Source organism: Ischnura elegans, chromosome 9 (assembly GCF_921293095.1).
Source record: "Ischnura elegans chromosome 9, ioIscEleg1.1, whole genome shotgun sequence".
NCBI lineage: Eukaryota > Metazoa > Arthropoda > Insecta > Odonata > Coenagrionidae > Ischnura > Ischnura elegans.
The window spans coordinates 29,369,444-29,383,518 of record NC_060254.1 but is presented as its reverse complement, the minus strand read 5'-3'; positions in this window follow the sequence as shown (position 1 = coordinate 29,383,518).

The window sequence follows — 14,075 nt, the reverse complement described above, 5'->3', positions numbered from 1 at the left end:
AGCTGCATAATAATGTGCAATTCTTGCTCAGATTATTGTAATTTATTCCTTAGTTCACTTGGAGTGGGATTTGGAGTGACATCATTTTTTGTGTTCTTTCATCTTCAAAATTTAGATGCAGGATCATGGGCTCTAGTTTCAGGTTAGCAGTTACGTAAAATATGTGTTACTTATGTTCGTATTAATTGTGTTTGTTGATCTAATTACGTTATCTCTTTAATCCAGCTGTGTTCGCAGCAGTTGCGTTGCATTTACACTATATAAAATTCTACCGGACTCTTGATTCTTGGCATGACACCGAAACGCTGCAGGGTATTCAGTTTTTAGGCGTAATGGTATTAACAATTGGGATTGCAGGAACGATCTGGTATATCTTTAATGCAGTATATTTTTCAATACGTAAGTTAATTTTTCATACGTTACTTATTTCCTAGGAACATAATTTGGTGATGACTCTGTATGTCATTAATGCTTTTCCAATGAAATCCTTTTTTTGTTAGTTGTGCTCGTTATGGTTGAGAACTACCGTGTTGTCAACCACTTATTTGCTGTCGTGGCTATTTAGCTGAGGATGTAATTGTTCATTATTTGGTTTGCCTTATATTCGTTAATGTAAATCATTGGAAAATGCATCTTGTCTCCTTATATTGACCAGATAACATAAACTTATCACCTCTTCGTTCTTCTTCTTAATTTGATTTACATTTTTGCAGCGGTTCTTCCTGTTAAAAACAGCGCCTACATTGCTGCAGTATGGACGTTCATGACGGCGAAATGGGGATTGGCCCTCCTGGTATTTGGAAAATTGTATACCAATGTCATAAGAAGGGAAAATCCACGACTATTGGCCATTTCATGAAAACTCCGTTTCACCATAGTGTTTTTGATGCGGACTGGTGGACTCATGCTCAGTAATAAGAGTTCTCTGATGATTTGAGGCCATGGTATAATGGATTTATAAGCTTGTAACTCTTCCTGAAGTGGAAAACTCTCAAGTCAGTATGAGGTAAATATGACAGCATTAGTCTCTGTGAGAGTGTATGAATGCAGATCCCATCATCATTCCGTGGAAATTTTTAACAACAGAGAGAATCAAAGCCGTCATTATGATGTGCCGTCTTCTCCATATAGAGTCCTGTGATACAAAAGTGCCTATACTAAACAAAGATGTTAGCTACTTATTATGCCATTCAAACAGTTAACATCAGTTTTTTCGAAAGTTGCATTGTCAAGGACATAAATTCTCTGATTGGCTGGAGTAATACTGATTCCAAGTCTTTGAGCCTTTTTGGATTTACTGTTTCTGAACTTGCGTGGGAAATTTTAATTTCAATGTGTGCTGGTTATGTGCGAGTTCTGAATGTGCGTTTGAGGTTTTAGAGGAATAAATCTCAAAATACTACTGAGACACCTGCTCATGTTCAGTATACTGATCTCATTTTAAGGGTTAATTCATTTTTAAGCTTTGTTATTTTATATTTTCTTTGTATATTAGTGGATTTAATGATCATAGATGCTGTATCTTTATATTCAATCATAATTTGTGTATGCTAAGCTACCTATTCCCTTACATTCCTGTATGGACATCATTTACAAATAAATATTTTGTGATATTTTTCATTGTACGTTTTTAAATGGAATACTGAGATCTTCTCTTCAGTTAAACAATGAAATATCAATGCCATTGTTTTCAACAGTGATCGGAGACCTCACTACTCATTACATTTTAAACATTACTTGGTGAGTGAGTAAAGTGTTAAAGTATTGCTTTTTTTCATAGGAATTTGAGGCTTAAGGCACGTTTTATATTACTAAATTTTTATTAGGAACTCCTAATTCTCATGATTAAGGACTAGGGACCTGAGTTACCCTGAACTTCAACCTTTTTATTGCCAATACACAGTATAGTTTTATATGATTAAATTTTCTTTCTGAATCAGAATCCATTTTTTCCTATTTCATTACATTTCTTTTAAGTTTTACTATCCAGTTTATTTGCATTTTGTGCTGTAGGGCGAATGAATGACTATTTGATTCTAAAAAAGAACAATTATATTTTTGTAACCTACTTGCAAAATTAACTTTATCTATTTTTTCTCAAGTGCACTATTAGTACATTAATTTTTTGTCAATTAATATATTGTAAATTGTGTATACATATATTAATTTTTTAATTAATGTATTGATAGTGCACTTGATATACATGTGCTATCAGTTCTTTCTTGCGAAAGGGGGTGAAAAGCCAAGGGGTACAAGTGATTTTTTTTTCTAAACAGAGTTTGGTACAGAAATTGGTAAAGTAAATACACCAAAAATTGTTGGCTAAGGGATGCGAGTGAGCCTCTATTTTTTTCTGACATTGAGTGAAAATCAAATGCATCTCTAAATATCCAGTTGATCTTGTTTCTTTTCATTACCTACATCTGAAAAAAAACACTCCTTGGCAATTTTTCAAGGAAATTTTGCCTAGAAAAGAGGTTTTTGCATCATTTGGAGTACCTGACAGGTTTTTCTTCCGGAGGGAATGAAATTATGTACCCGCGTGAGAAAGTTATGTTATAATGAGTCTCCTGAATTTGTCTGTAGACTGTGTCATCTTGTGCATGGTGTTTAGACTCATCTGACCTTGACCTGCCTACTTCAACAGGGTGTTTGGGGCCTCTCCTTGCCTCTGAAGACATGTAATCTTTAGCTTGGAGTGATGGGATTCAATGTTGAACATTATCACAATGAACTTAATGTGCGGAGTATATACTATGATGAACAAGTATCTTGACTAGTATCCTAGCTTCTTGACGAAGTTATAAGAATTTATATGAAAAATAGATGAATTGTGATTCAAATATTAAGATTCCAGAGCATTTACTCTCAGATATGATGTGTGGCTGTTACCTCATTATCGCTTTTCAAGAAAAATGTTCAGTAGCATGGGCTTCATGCTATTCAAAAAGTATATAGGTACTATAGTATGCATATCTTTCTGAATATTTTTGTAGGCTTCGTTTTTTAAATTCTTATGAATGTCTTGGTGGTCATGCCCTCGGTAATTTCTGAAAGTTTGCATTGTAGAATATATTAATTTCCATTGTCTTCACTTTGGGTAACACAGACACTTAACCTGAAAATTTTACAATAAAATGTGTATTTCTTATTGATCGATACCTAACTGAAATCTTCATTAAGGCATAATTTTTGATGACATAAGTTACGTTACATCCGTCCAAAATTTACATTCATTGATGCTACTAATTGTATAATTTAGCTGATTGCTGGGACTATCTGTTCCAGTGTTCGTCCAGTAATGTCCGTTACAGACTTCCTTGATCATCTTTGCTTCTGATTATTGAATGGTATACCTGTGGAACCTCCTACTATTTACTGTATTTCCAATCTTGCCTCTTTTTTGTCTTTTTAGTTTATTCCAGATTTTTAAGTAATGTGTATTAAGTTTAAAGGCTTTAGGGCCATGGTACAGCCAGTTTTTACATAGATACCTAATTTATGGCAGAGCATACATTTTGGCATTTCAGGTGTATAAACATCTAGGTTAGGGAACTGCAATATGACAGCTGCACCTTGAACTTAAACGACTTTCACAAAGGAGTGGCAACTTATATCCTTAGAGCTTGCTGTAAGTACTAAATAACTTTGAAATTCACATTTACTCTGATGATGAGAATCAGGTGTCTTGATTGCAGGCAACAGAAAATCCTCATTCCACTTCCTGTCAAACTAAATGTTTTCGCTCTTGCGAGTAATTCCTTCTCTGAATATGATGTTCTCTTCGTGTGAGTGAATCTAATTCGCTCTCCCCAAAACAACCACCTCAAACTACCCCTTACGTAGAGTGTAGCCTCACTTTGTCCATTGTACTTACATTTAGGCCCTTAGCCAGGCTTCTAGGGGAGTATTTGGGTGGTTTATGGGTTGCGTATTCTGCTAGGGTGTTGTCAATTCACACTCATAAGAAAGCATAAATTTCATTATTAAGCTCTAAATATCAAATGCATAGTGCTGAAAGTTGTATTAATCGTTTTTTTCACAGAAACGGCCATAACTATCATGGCTTGGTTTCAATAGGCGATTTCCTAACTCCACTTGATTTTTCGAAAAATTGTTAAGTTAATGGTTGTGGCGACAGTGGTTAATTGGGAACGAGAGTAATAACATATATTTTTCCTCATATTGATTCAGAGGCAGTCATTCTAGGATGTAGGTATCGAAAAGTATCGGGGTTAATGTCCAGGGCTGGGCAAATTACAGGTATCTGTAATACAAAATATCACTCCAAGTGTATTTGAAATGCAAAATAACTATGGCTTGGGTATATAAAAAAAAACTAGAAAATGGTATTTTAAATACCTTTTAAAATACAAAATACATAAGTATGGAAACTTAGAGATCTTAAAAAGTATAACCTGCATTGCGGTTACTTGCAATTGTGAAGGAAACAATTATAACGAAAATAAAGTAATCTCTAAAGCATAGTGATACAGAAGTGTTATCAGAGCTACTTCGAAAGTATTTTACGATTGTATTTTTTATATTAGAATGGGAAAATACCAAAAATCTGTGTTTGAAATTACATTTACATTCAGTTCGTATATTTGAAATACTGCCCAGCCCTGCGAATGACCTCTTCAGCGAATTTATTGGCATTCGTCACAAAGGTAAAATTTCGGGGTAGAGCTTCCTTAGCCCTCCCCCCCCCCCCCCCCCCCCTCACCCCGGCTTACTGTCTGCTCACATTGATTCATATCACTATAATTATTTACTTCTATTTTCACTGCCAGTGCGTTTATCTTTACGTTCTCGTTACGAAAGTTTGTATTCCGACGGACTATATGTATCTATGTCAACGGAACTGATTGTGAGTTCGTATCTGTAGTTCGCTCGGAAGGTTCGCGCTGCGGGTGGTGTAGCGGCTGGTGAGACTTGAGTCATAACGATCATCACGAGGTTATGCGTAGAGTTACTGCGGCTCCTTCTGTGTGCCGTCGCTTAAAACCCCTATCCGACTCAGAATTTTCTTTTGTGCTGCCATGATTGTGTTCTCGGCCCCCTCTCGTTCCTTCGCTTACTCATAGCTTATGTGTTTTTCAACCATACCCTCAGCTCGTCAAGGCCGGATTTACCCGAAGTTACGCTATAGGCACCTCTCCATTGAACGCCCCTCCTCACTTGAGCTCCCCCTCCCCGATTTTTATGGTAAGGCATAGCCACTCCCATGAGGTAAGTTTCGGAAAAAAGGAATAGACAGATATATGGCTGACAGCATAAATGTATGCTTGAATTTTTACGCAGGGAAAACGTAGACAATAAAGAAAAACAGCTTTGAGTAAAATTACATGAAACAGTTTATCTTCTATGCAACTAAAACGCAATACCCTTTCTAAAAATGATGTCTGGCAAATTCATACCACAAAAAAGAGTATCTTCAAAAATAAAAATATTACATCAGTGGCGGCGACTCCATGGGGTTGGAGGACTCCAATAAAAAATTCATTATGGGTGTGAGGAAAAAATGTGTCAGGCTTGTCGATTTTCCACGGAGTGTCCAGATATCAGGGTTTCAATGTTGATCATATGACTTCTAAAATGCTTAAAAAAACTTTAAACTCACTACTTATAAAATTTCCCGGGGCAAGATCCCCGGTTGGGGCCCCCAATATTTTTTATAAGTCGGCATCCCTGCATTACATACTGCTGTAACTGAATGAACTGCCGCCCTTGAAGGCGCCCCTTGGACTGCGACGCGACGCCCCTAGGCTAGTGACTATTTTGCCTTACGGTAAATCCGGCCCTGCAGCTTGTCATGTACTATTTTACCCCTTGCGCTGAAATGACGAGTCTAGCTCGTCATGAACTTCTGATGCGCGATGTCATTTCATCTTCGCGCATTGACGAGTGTATAGCTCAGGGTCGGCCCTAGCAGGTGCGGGGCTAGGGGCGAACCTTCAGTGCGGGGCCCTTCACTTAAAATATTAAACTCTATACCCCATCTACAAACTCGAGCATTTTGAATGTCTACCACTCTCTGGCTAAGTATGTGTTCCCCTCCCAAATTCAGACTTCGTAATTACGCCGTTATGATACCATCACGCAGTTGAGTTCAAAATAGTATAATAAAAATAAAATTTATAATTATATTTATTCATAAAATTATAACGTAAATCGATTCGGATCATTAGTGCTGTTGCTGACTTCAAGAAGGGCATCTCTAACTTCATTTTCAACTTCAACTTTCAAAACTATCGAGTATTATAATTTTTTTTCACAAACGCGGGGCGGTCGCCCCGCCCTAAGGCCGGCCCTGGTATAGCTTGTCACTGGATTTTCATAATATTAGCACTATTTAGAGGACCAATATTAATATTCTGAATGCTTAAAAATATTAAAACATCCGTGATATTCACAAAGAACTCGTATTTCATGAAATATGATGCATTCGAAGTAATAAAATTATTTTATACGAGTAGCGATAGCTGTATTCTCGATATTTAATTATCACTGTTTATTTCACTGTTCTGCGTTAATTGCAAACTACGAAATATTTTTAGTCTCGGAACTCGGAATGTTGAATCGTATCAGCGATCGTATTTAATTGGCTTTGGGATTATTTCTTTGTTCTGGAATATCCACTTATCCAAGTCATTAGGAAACCCGGTATTTATTCGTAGTATGATGGTCATCTAGTGTTATAAAATTATTGGTCTCTTCATGGGGGGTGCTACATGAAAAGGGACATACATAATTGAATCGGCCCGAGTTGAATGTCTTGTGACGTGACTATGGGGATAGGTTCCCCCCTCCCAAAGCCTCGGAGAAGAAAAAAAATATTAATGCTATTGTCTAGTTTTCTCGTGTAATAACTGCATCTGCTTATAGTTAAACATTTAGTGCCAAAATGATGCAAAATGTATTACCAGGCATGTCATTTTTCAAAAATTTTCCCGGACCCCCCCCCCCCCCCCCCCCCCCCCCCCCCCCCCCGATGCCTGGGGGGTGGCCATCCTACCCCCCAAAGCATATTCTTAGTTACGTCACTGTCGACGTGATATGAATTTGGTCATAATCCCGAGAGGAATCAAATTACCTGAAATGATTGATTCCCACCGCATTAAAATTGGCTCTGAACTAGATTTTGAAGTCAAGTTCGAGACGTTGGGGAGATAAAAGTTTTACAGCAGTCACGGAAACAATAACTCGTCAGAGAAATAAATTTTTTTTTGTGTTTATTACATTATGTGTCATTGAAACTGTTGGTTTTTTGTAGAAAAAAGGGATTGACAGATAAAGCGATTAAAAAGCCGTTAACAATTTCCTCGGTATCAAAGAATTCGGATTCGCTGACAATTGATGTCATACCTCCGCACAGTCAATTTATCGAGGCATTCGGAGTAGCCTACAACTGTGCTAAGGTGGTTGACAAAAAATAGCTTTTCTCGGCTTCAGCGCGCAGCGCTTCAGGACCAATATTGAATTTCAAAGTCCGAGGTAGCGTAAAGGGTCTGATTGACTTGATTACGAAGATAGTGTTTTTTTATATTGTTTATTTCGATTGGAAATCTCTTTTCCATTTAGATTAATATTCACGAAGAGGGGAAGTGCGGGGATTTAATTAAATTCTATTTAGAAGTGTTATGGTATTGTTCATTTGCTTACTTTCTAATTTTCTCTAATAATGCGCGGTTACCATGAGTGCTCTTAATATACTTTTACTCTTCAAATTTAACCTTCCACCGCCTTCTAGAGAATTCACTCCCGTAATCAAGGGGACTTCATAGAGGAGGCCCAATTCCATCGCATAGAAGTCTAATTTCTTTTGCAACTTCGGTTGCATTGTAATCAGTTTTCAAAAATGTCCGCGGCGTGGTGATGAGTGCAATGCGATCCACTTTTTTCTATTATAATGTTTTTAATTGCGAGGAATAGGATGCAAAAGTTATGAATTTGATATATTACGTCATTATGTATATTGCTTTTGGTTAAAAGCCCTGATTATACCTTATTTTACCTCAAAACTCTTTGTCCGTTAGCGACGCGAGTGGCAACCTTAATAAACCCATGTAATTGCGCGGTGGGTGACAAAACATTTAGAGACCAACTTAAGGATCGTCTTTTGTAATATTCGTGACCATAATCAAGTGCTTTCGTTGTAAACTCCTCCTATCGTCCCTCTCAGGCTGGGTAACTTCCTTATTCACGCTCCCAGACAGTGAGATAACGTCCTTCACCACTGCGTCTCCCGCATTCTGGGGATTCACCTTAGCTGCTGGCCCTTTCCCTACTATAAGTCAAGGTCATCGGCCTAAGAGAAGCGGGATTAGTGGGTGATATCAGCTGGCACACAAACTCATCCCCAGATATCGCGTCGCAGCAATATCTCTCGATTCATAGTTGTCGGAATTACATAATGAAACCAAGCGGAACGGGGAAGTCTGTGCTGTGGAGCACTTCCTATCCAGCTTCTATTTTTGTATTTCCCTTCTCTCTATCGGCCATATCACTTCCCGGGAAACTATACGCATATGTGACCATAACTGGCCAGATATAGGCGTAGAGAGGTGATTCGCTTAAAAGATACATCACCCCAGCTCATGCAGTGTTTTTTTCTTTTTTCGTGGCGTATTACTTGTTTACAATATGCTACCATTTTGATAATTATTTGGTATATTTATTGGGCCGTAGTCAACAATATAAAGATCATAAAAATAATATTAGGGCCCTGTTGCCAACGGCTCCGTTGACAACAATGCATCTCGCTGCGAAAGCCTACGTTCCAAAATATCAGGGCCCATCTGTTTGCCCTGCACCTAAGATGACCTTGCTGGGATACCGCTCGTTACCTTTTTGCTTGTCAAGGCTCAATCATGAGAATTATGGCCCAATCGCGAGAATCATGGGTCAATTGAGAGAAATGAACGCAGAGGGTTTGGGGAACATGGACTTAATTGTGGCATGCCAGTGCCTGGCTCTCCTTTGCTGGAGATTTGCAAAGAAACACCATTCCAGTGGTGAAAAAGGAATTAAATGTGGCTTGCCACTTTTTGTCTCCCGTTTTTGCACGTTTTTTGCCCGAAAATTTACGCATTGTCTTGCTACAGCGCTGAGGCCAAGTTTAAAATGTCAGTGCAGAGATTCTGCGTCGAACGCAGTCGACGCGATGCATTTTCGAAAGCATTCATCGTGCAATGCACCTACGGGCGAGAATTTTATGTATGCATTCAATGCCACCGGACCGCTTCGACCTCAGCCACGACTTACCTTCCTGCCGCTGTGATGTGGTGAACGTCCTCCCAAGCGTCCCTCTCTTTTCCGTCGGCAGACGGCATTTTCTTTTCGAATTCAATGCGAGCGGATCATTTCGACTCAATCCACGAATTCACTTCCTGCCGCTCTCGACACTCGCCATTGCGGGTGCGAAGTTTACCCCTACGAAGGCCACGAAGTTTATCTTCAACACAGGCAGACTGACACGCCAGAAACTTAACACATACAATGCATTCCATCTGAAAAAAGCGGAGATAGAATGTTCAAATTTAGGATACAAGCAAATATTGACTGGGGTCTACTCGGTATATCATGGAAATTTCACGATTAAAGACTAAACTGTAAAGAAGTAAAGCATATCGGTAAAAGGTAGGTTGATGCATTATCCAAACGACGAATTTTGCTTTTACATTTCACGCCGAATCTGCAAAGAAGGGTGCGATGCACATAAGGCTCTTCGTCTCATGCTTCGATTTAGTGAAAAACTTCATCCACTTCATCTGCAGCAATTTCAATTTTCAGTTCCCCGCTACCTGTATTAATATCAATCAATTTTTTAATTTTTTTTGTTAATGATACATATTTCTATGCTTGCTCGCACTTTATATCATGAATAGTAAAAATTCTTCTGCCAATAAATACATTTTTTAATATCTCATTCTGACATTTTGGAAATTGAAGTTTATTGCTTTTGTAACCATTTTGCAATCCAGAACATTACTGAAGATGTCTTATCAATCATAGAAACTTGGCTTCAGGGAAAATTATTCTAGCCAAGTCGGAAGTTTTTTTTGCCAATCATTAGAGTTGTTTGAGATTCCTTGTTTGCGAAACTGTTAAATAATATAGACGTACATATAATATAGACGAATATATACGAATGAGATAAAGCGAGTCGAATTGTTGAATTCTTTTGAAACCTTCGAAACCAAGGAATAGAATGTTCACGGAACATTGTTCATGAATGTTCAAGGTTCAAGCGCTGCCGGTTTCTGTCAGTTCAAGACATTACAAAGTACAGGCAAACGCCTCACAGATGGCAGCTAAATCGTAACCAGTCCAGAGTCCTCTGGACAGCAGTTCTCTACACTACTCCCTCATAGGGTCAACTATGTAGTGTAATATCGACAATCCAGAGGACTCTGGGACCTTGGCAAGTTCCTGAGCTCTGGCGAGGATCTTGTCACATGACATGAAGCCGCGTAAATTCAACTTCGAAAACGCTGCTACACGCTTCCACCAGCTCAAGAGCCGAACATTTTCTTTGCGGGTGTCCAAGTCGATTCTTGTCTATCCATCTCTCCACCTTTCGTCTTCAGGTTTGTTTTTTTTTTCTTTTTTTTTCTTATTCAGCCTTTCTCGAATTTTTCACTTGATAAGGTGAGTCATTTATCAGGATATTCACGCCTACATCTACATTACACCCCACAATCCGCCTAATTAGGCGTGTGTGGGGGGATTTTATGACATCAGTTAAAAAATTAAGAGAAATGAAATGGGATGCGCGTACTGAGTCTCACCTAGCATTTGTTAAAGTCCTTTAATGATAAGGGGAAAAACGAATTTCTATACCGGTCCGTTGTGTAAAATACCTAACATAATAATATATCGTTTCTGTTGAACCTATAAATATGATAAGTTCTAAGATGATGTTCTCCGTGTCCCACTGATAGGTACCCGATCTCAATTGCTCTCGCTATCTAACTCTAGCACGCGTAGCCTCCGAGTCCCCCTCGGCTTTCTTACTAATTCATGTTACAAGATGTGTAACAATTTCTGTTTGCCTAGAGCAGGTTTTGACGAATCGCGAAGGAAACTTTCCAAATTTACTTTTACAAGGAATGGACATCTTACTTGTAAACTGATACATTTTATTTATGCATTTTAATAGTGAATTTAAAACTCGAGTTCCTTTACGTTTGCTCTTCGTTAAATAATTTCCTCTACGTCGCCAACGGCCACGTTTTATGAGAAGGGGTTACTACGTAATCTTTCTCTCAAGAAAGGAAGATACCTTAAATAATGAGATTATGCCGGAAGATAGATTTGAGTGTGCATAACTTTCAGCAACGAATAATGTTCACTTAGAGATCCACGTTGAAGGTTGATTTGGATTTTTGACGGTAGAGCTCACATTAGAGTTGGCGGACTAGGCCAAAGGCTGTGAATTTGACACAGGGTAGAGGGGGTATGTTTTCTTTGGGTCTTCTTTCATTTGAGGATTGTTGGACGGTGTGCCGAAAGGCTTCGCTCTAGAATTGAGCTTGGGACTCTTCGATTTTCACCCTACGCTCTATTATCAGAGACACCCCGCACCCCAAAGATTAAGTAGGCGATACTATTTGTGACTTCATATCGAAGTTTGAAAAAAATCCTTTGAACAAAGTCTACTGCCTTACTACTTTCCATGGGACGGACGATATGTTCATATCATAGGAAAAGCACAATAATATGCGCAATATTCTGCTAGTAACTATCACCAAATCTTTTTCATGTTGCCGAAATCGAGTAACGAGTGTCTCATCTCACTTTCGTGTCGAGACCACTCCCGCACTAATTGCCAGATAATTTGGCTCTGGCCAGTCCGTAACCCCCTCCTCATCCATTATAGGCATTTGGCCAAGAAAAGAGAAAGTTCCGAGCAGAGCATCGAAATACATCACTCCAGTGCAGGCCGTTCGGGGCAGAGGCTGAAAAATGGATCCAGCCCATAATGGCTTAGAAATAAAAAAAATATTTGTGAGATAAAGGTAGTTTCAGGAAAAAATGTATTGAATACCATTTTGTTCTTCGCTTAGTGACTGAAAAATGTTTCCCTAGTTATTATGTAAACAATGGCAACACACTTTTCTGTGGTATTTTCCCTTGTAAAAAAAACCTCTTTGAACGAGCCAAATTATCCTTTTAAATTTGATGAAAACATATGGTTAAGGATGTTATGAATTGAGATTTTCAAACTGTAAAATTTTGTATTCTAAATGTGAATAATTAATTATATTAATACCGTATTTAGTATTACCCATTTGATGGCTTCGACGATTTCATGCGAATCGCTATTCGTGTAGTTTTCTAAGACATGCGGTGCTTTCCTTCGGTAAGGACGATACATTCCTAATATGATAATTATTAAAAATTCATGACACGAAAAATATATCCTGAATCACAAAAGACCTTTGACAGCCTGAAATAAGGACGTTTCACTGCGTAGATGGGTGTTTTTCTCTATCTGAAGATTTCCAATGGGAAGTTTCCCGTATAACTCTTAAATTCATTGACATTATTTTTCCTATTGATGATTTTTTCTAAAAATTTTATATTGTACACTATAGCACCATAGCCTGGCGAAGAATTTTTGATTTGCATGATATATCTAATCGCGCCCTCGAGTTATGTTTATAAGTTGATGTAAAGTTATCGAAGATAGTTAAAATGAAAATCCTTTTTTAATCTAGGCTAGGAGAAAATCCAATCCTATACGAATCTAGGCTAGAAGAAAATGCGGTCTGACTTCATAGACCTCGTCTAGCAAAGATTTCACCATTCTTTGTAAGAAAACCTGCTGCTAATTAACCGAAAAATGTGGGAGCGAGAACCAACGACCGACATAAATTTTGAAAGCAAACCCGTTTCTCCAAACTATTAAATTTTCTTTCATTCCGTTTAAGCCATTTTATTTAAATTCCTTATCCCTAAAATACCTTATCTCGATAATAGTCAGATAGAGTTTATAGAATCGTTGAATTATTTAATTTGCCACATGTATGCATTGAGTATCATGCATTTCCCTTGATAAGCTAAGGTCGTAAAGTAAAGGTCTATGAACTTATTTTTTCTTTAGGTTCGAAAGTTGCTGATTTCTCCTTCGTGTTGTTTCGTGACAAACGCTATTACGTGGAAGGTCCAATAAAATTTTGCCTTACTGGAAACGGGACGTTTTTTTCACGATGAACAGCTATAGGAAAATAGTTGTTGCTAATATGGCTCTATAGCACTCAGGTATTTTGGGAATTTCTTAGATAAAAGGAGACAGTTTAAAATTACTCTTAGGAAAACTATTAATTTGAATAAAAAGTACGTTCGATTACTTTCATTTTGAGCCTGAAAATTAATTAAATCTTGTATGGCTTCTTGTAGGCTACCCGGAGAAGAGCCATAATGGTCAAAATTTGAACATGACATCACATTTGAATTTATTCATTCATTATACTCATACTTAAAATTCTCCGCAAGCTCCTACAAAAATTTTCTTGATTTTTCTGTGCGTTAATGTAAGGGTGTACAGTGTAGACCAGTGTTTCCCAAACTTTTTCGAGCCACTTGGATCCATAAACCTATACTCTACGCCCTAATTGGTATCTTTAAAATAATAATCAGAATCATATACTAATTAACCAAATCAGGAACATTGTAATAATTAAATTTAAAAGAATGACTAATAAATAATTAAGGTCTGTGTCGTGAAATTGTACCAAGGATAGACCAAATGAAACTAAACCCCTTCAAACGTTTCCCTTGTATAAGAAAGGCTTGGCTATTTTTCAACCGTTCTTAATTTAAAATGTAAGAAAACACGGTTTAAATTACTTCCATATGCGGGAACAAAGTAAATTTTAGAAGCGAAGCTTGAAAACAAAGACAAAAGGAAGGTTACGGAACCTTCGCATTTGTCACATTGTCAGGACCCTCCGGCGCCCCCCTGCCGCCCCCTTGGCCCTTTTCGCCCCCATAGACTACAACAACGCCCCCCAGGGGGCGGTAGCGCCCACTTTGGGAACCACTGGTGTAGACCATCGGCTTTATTC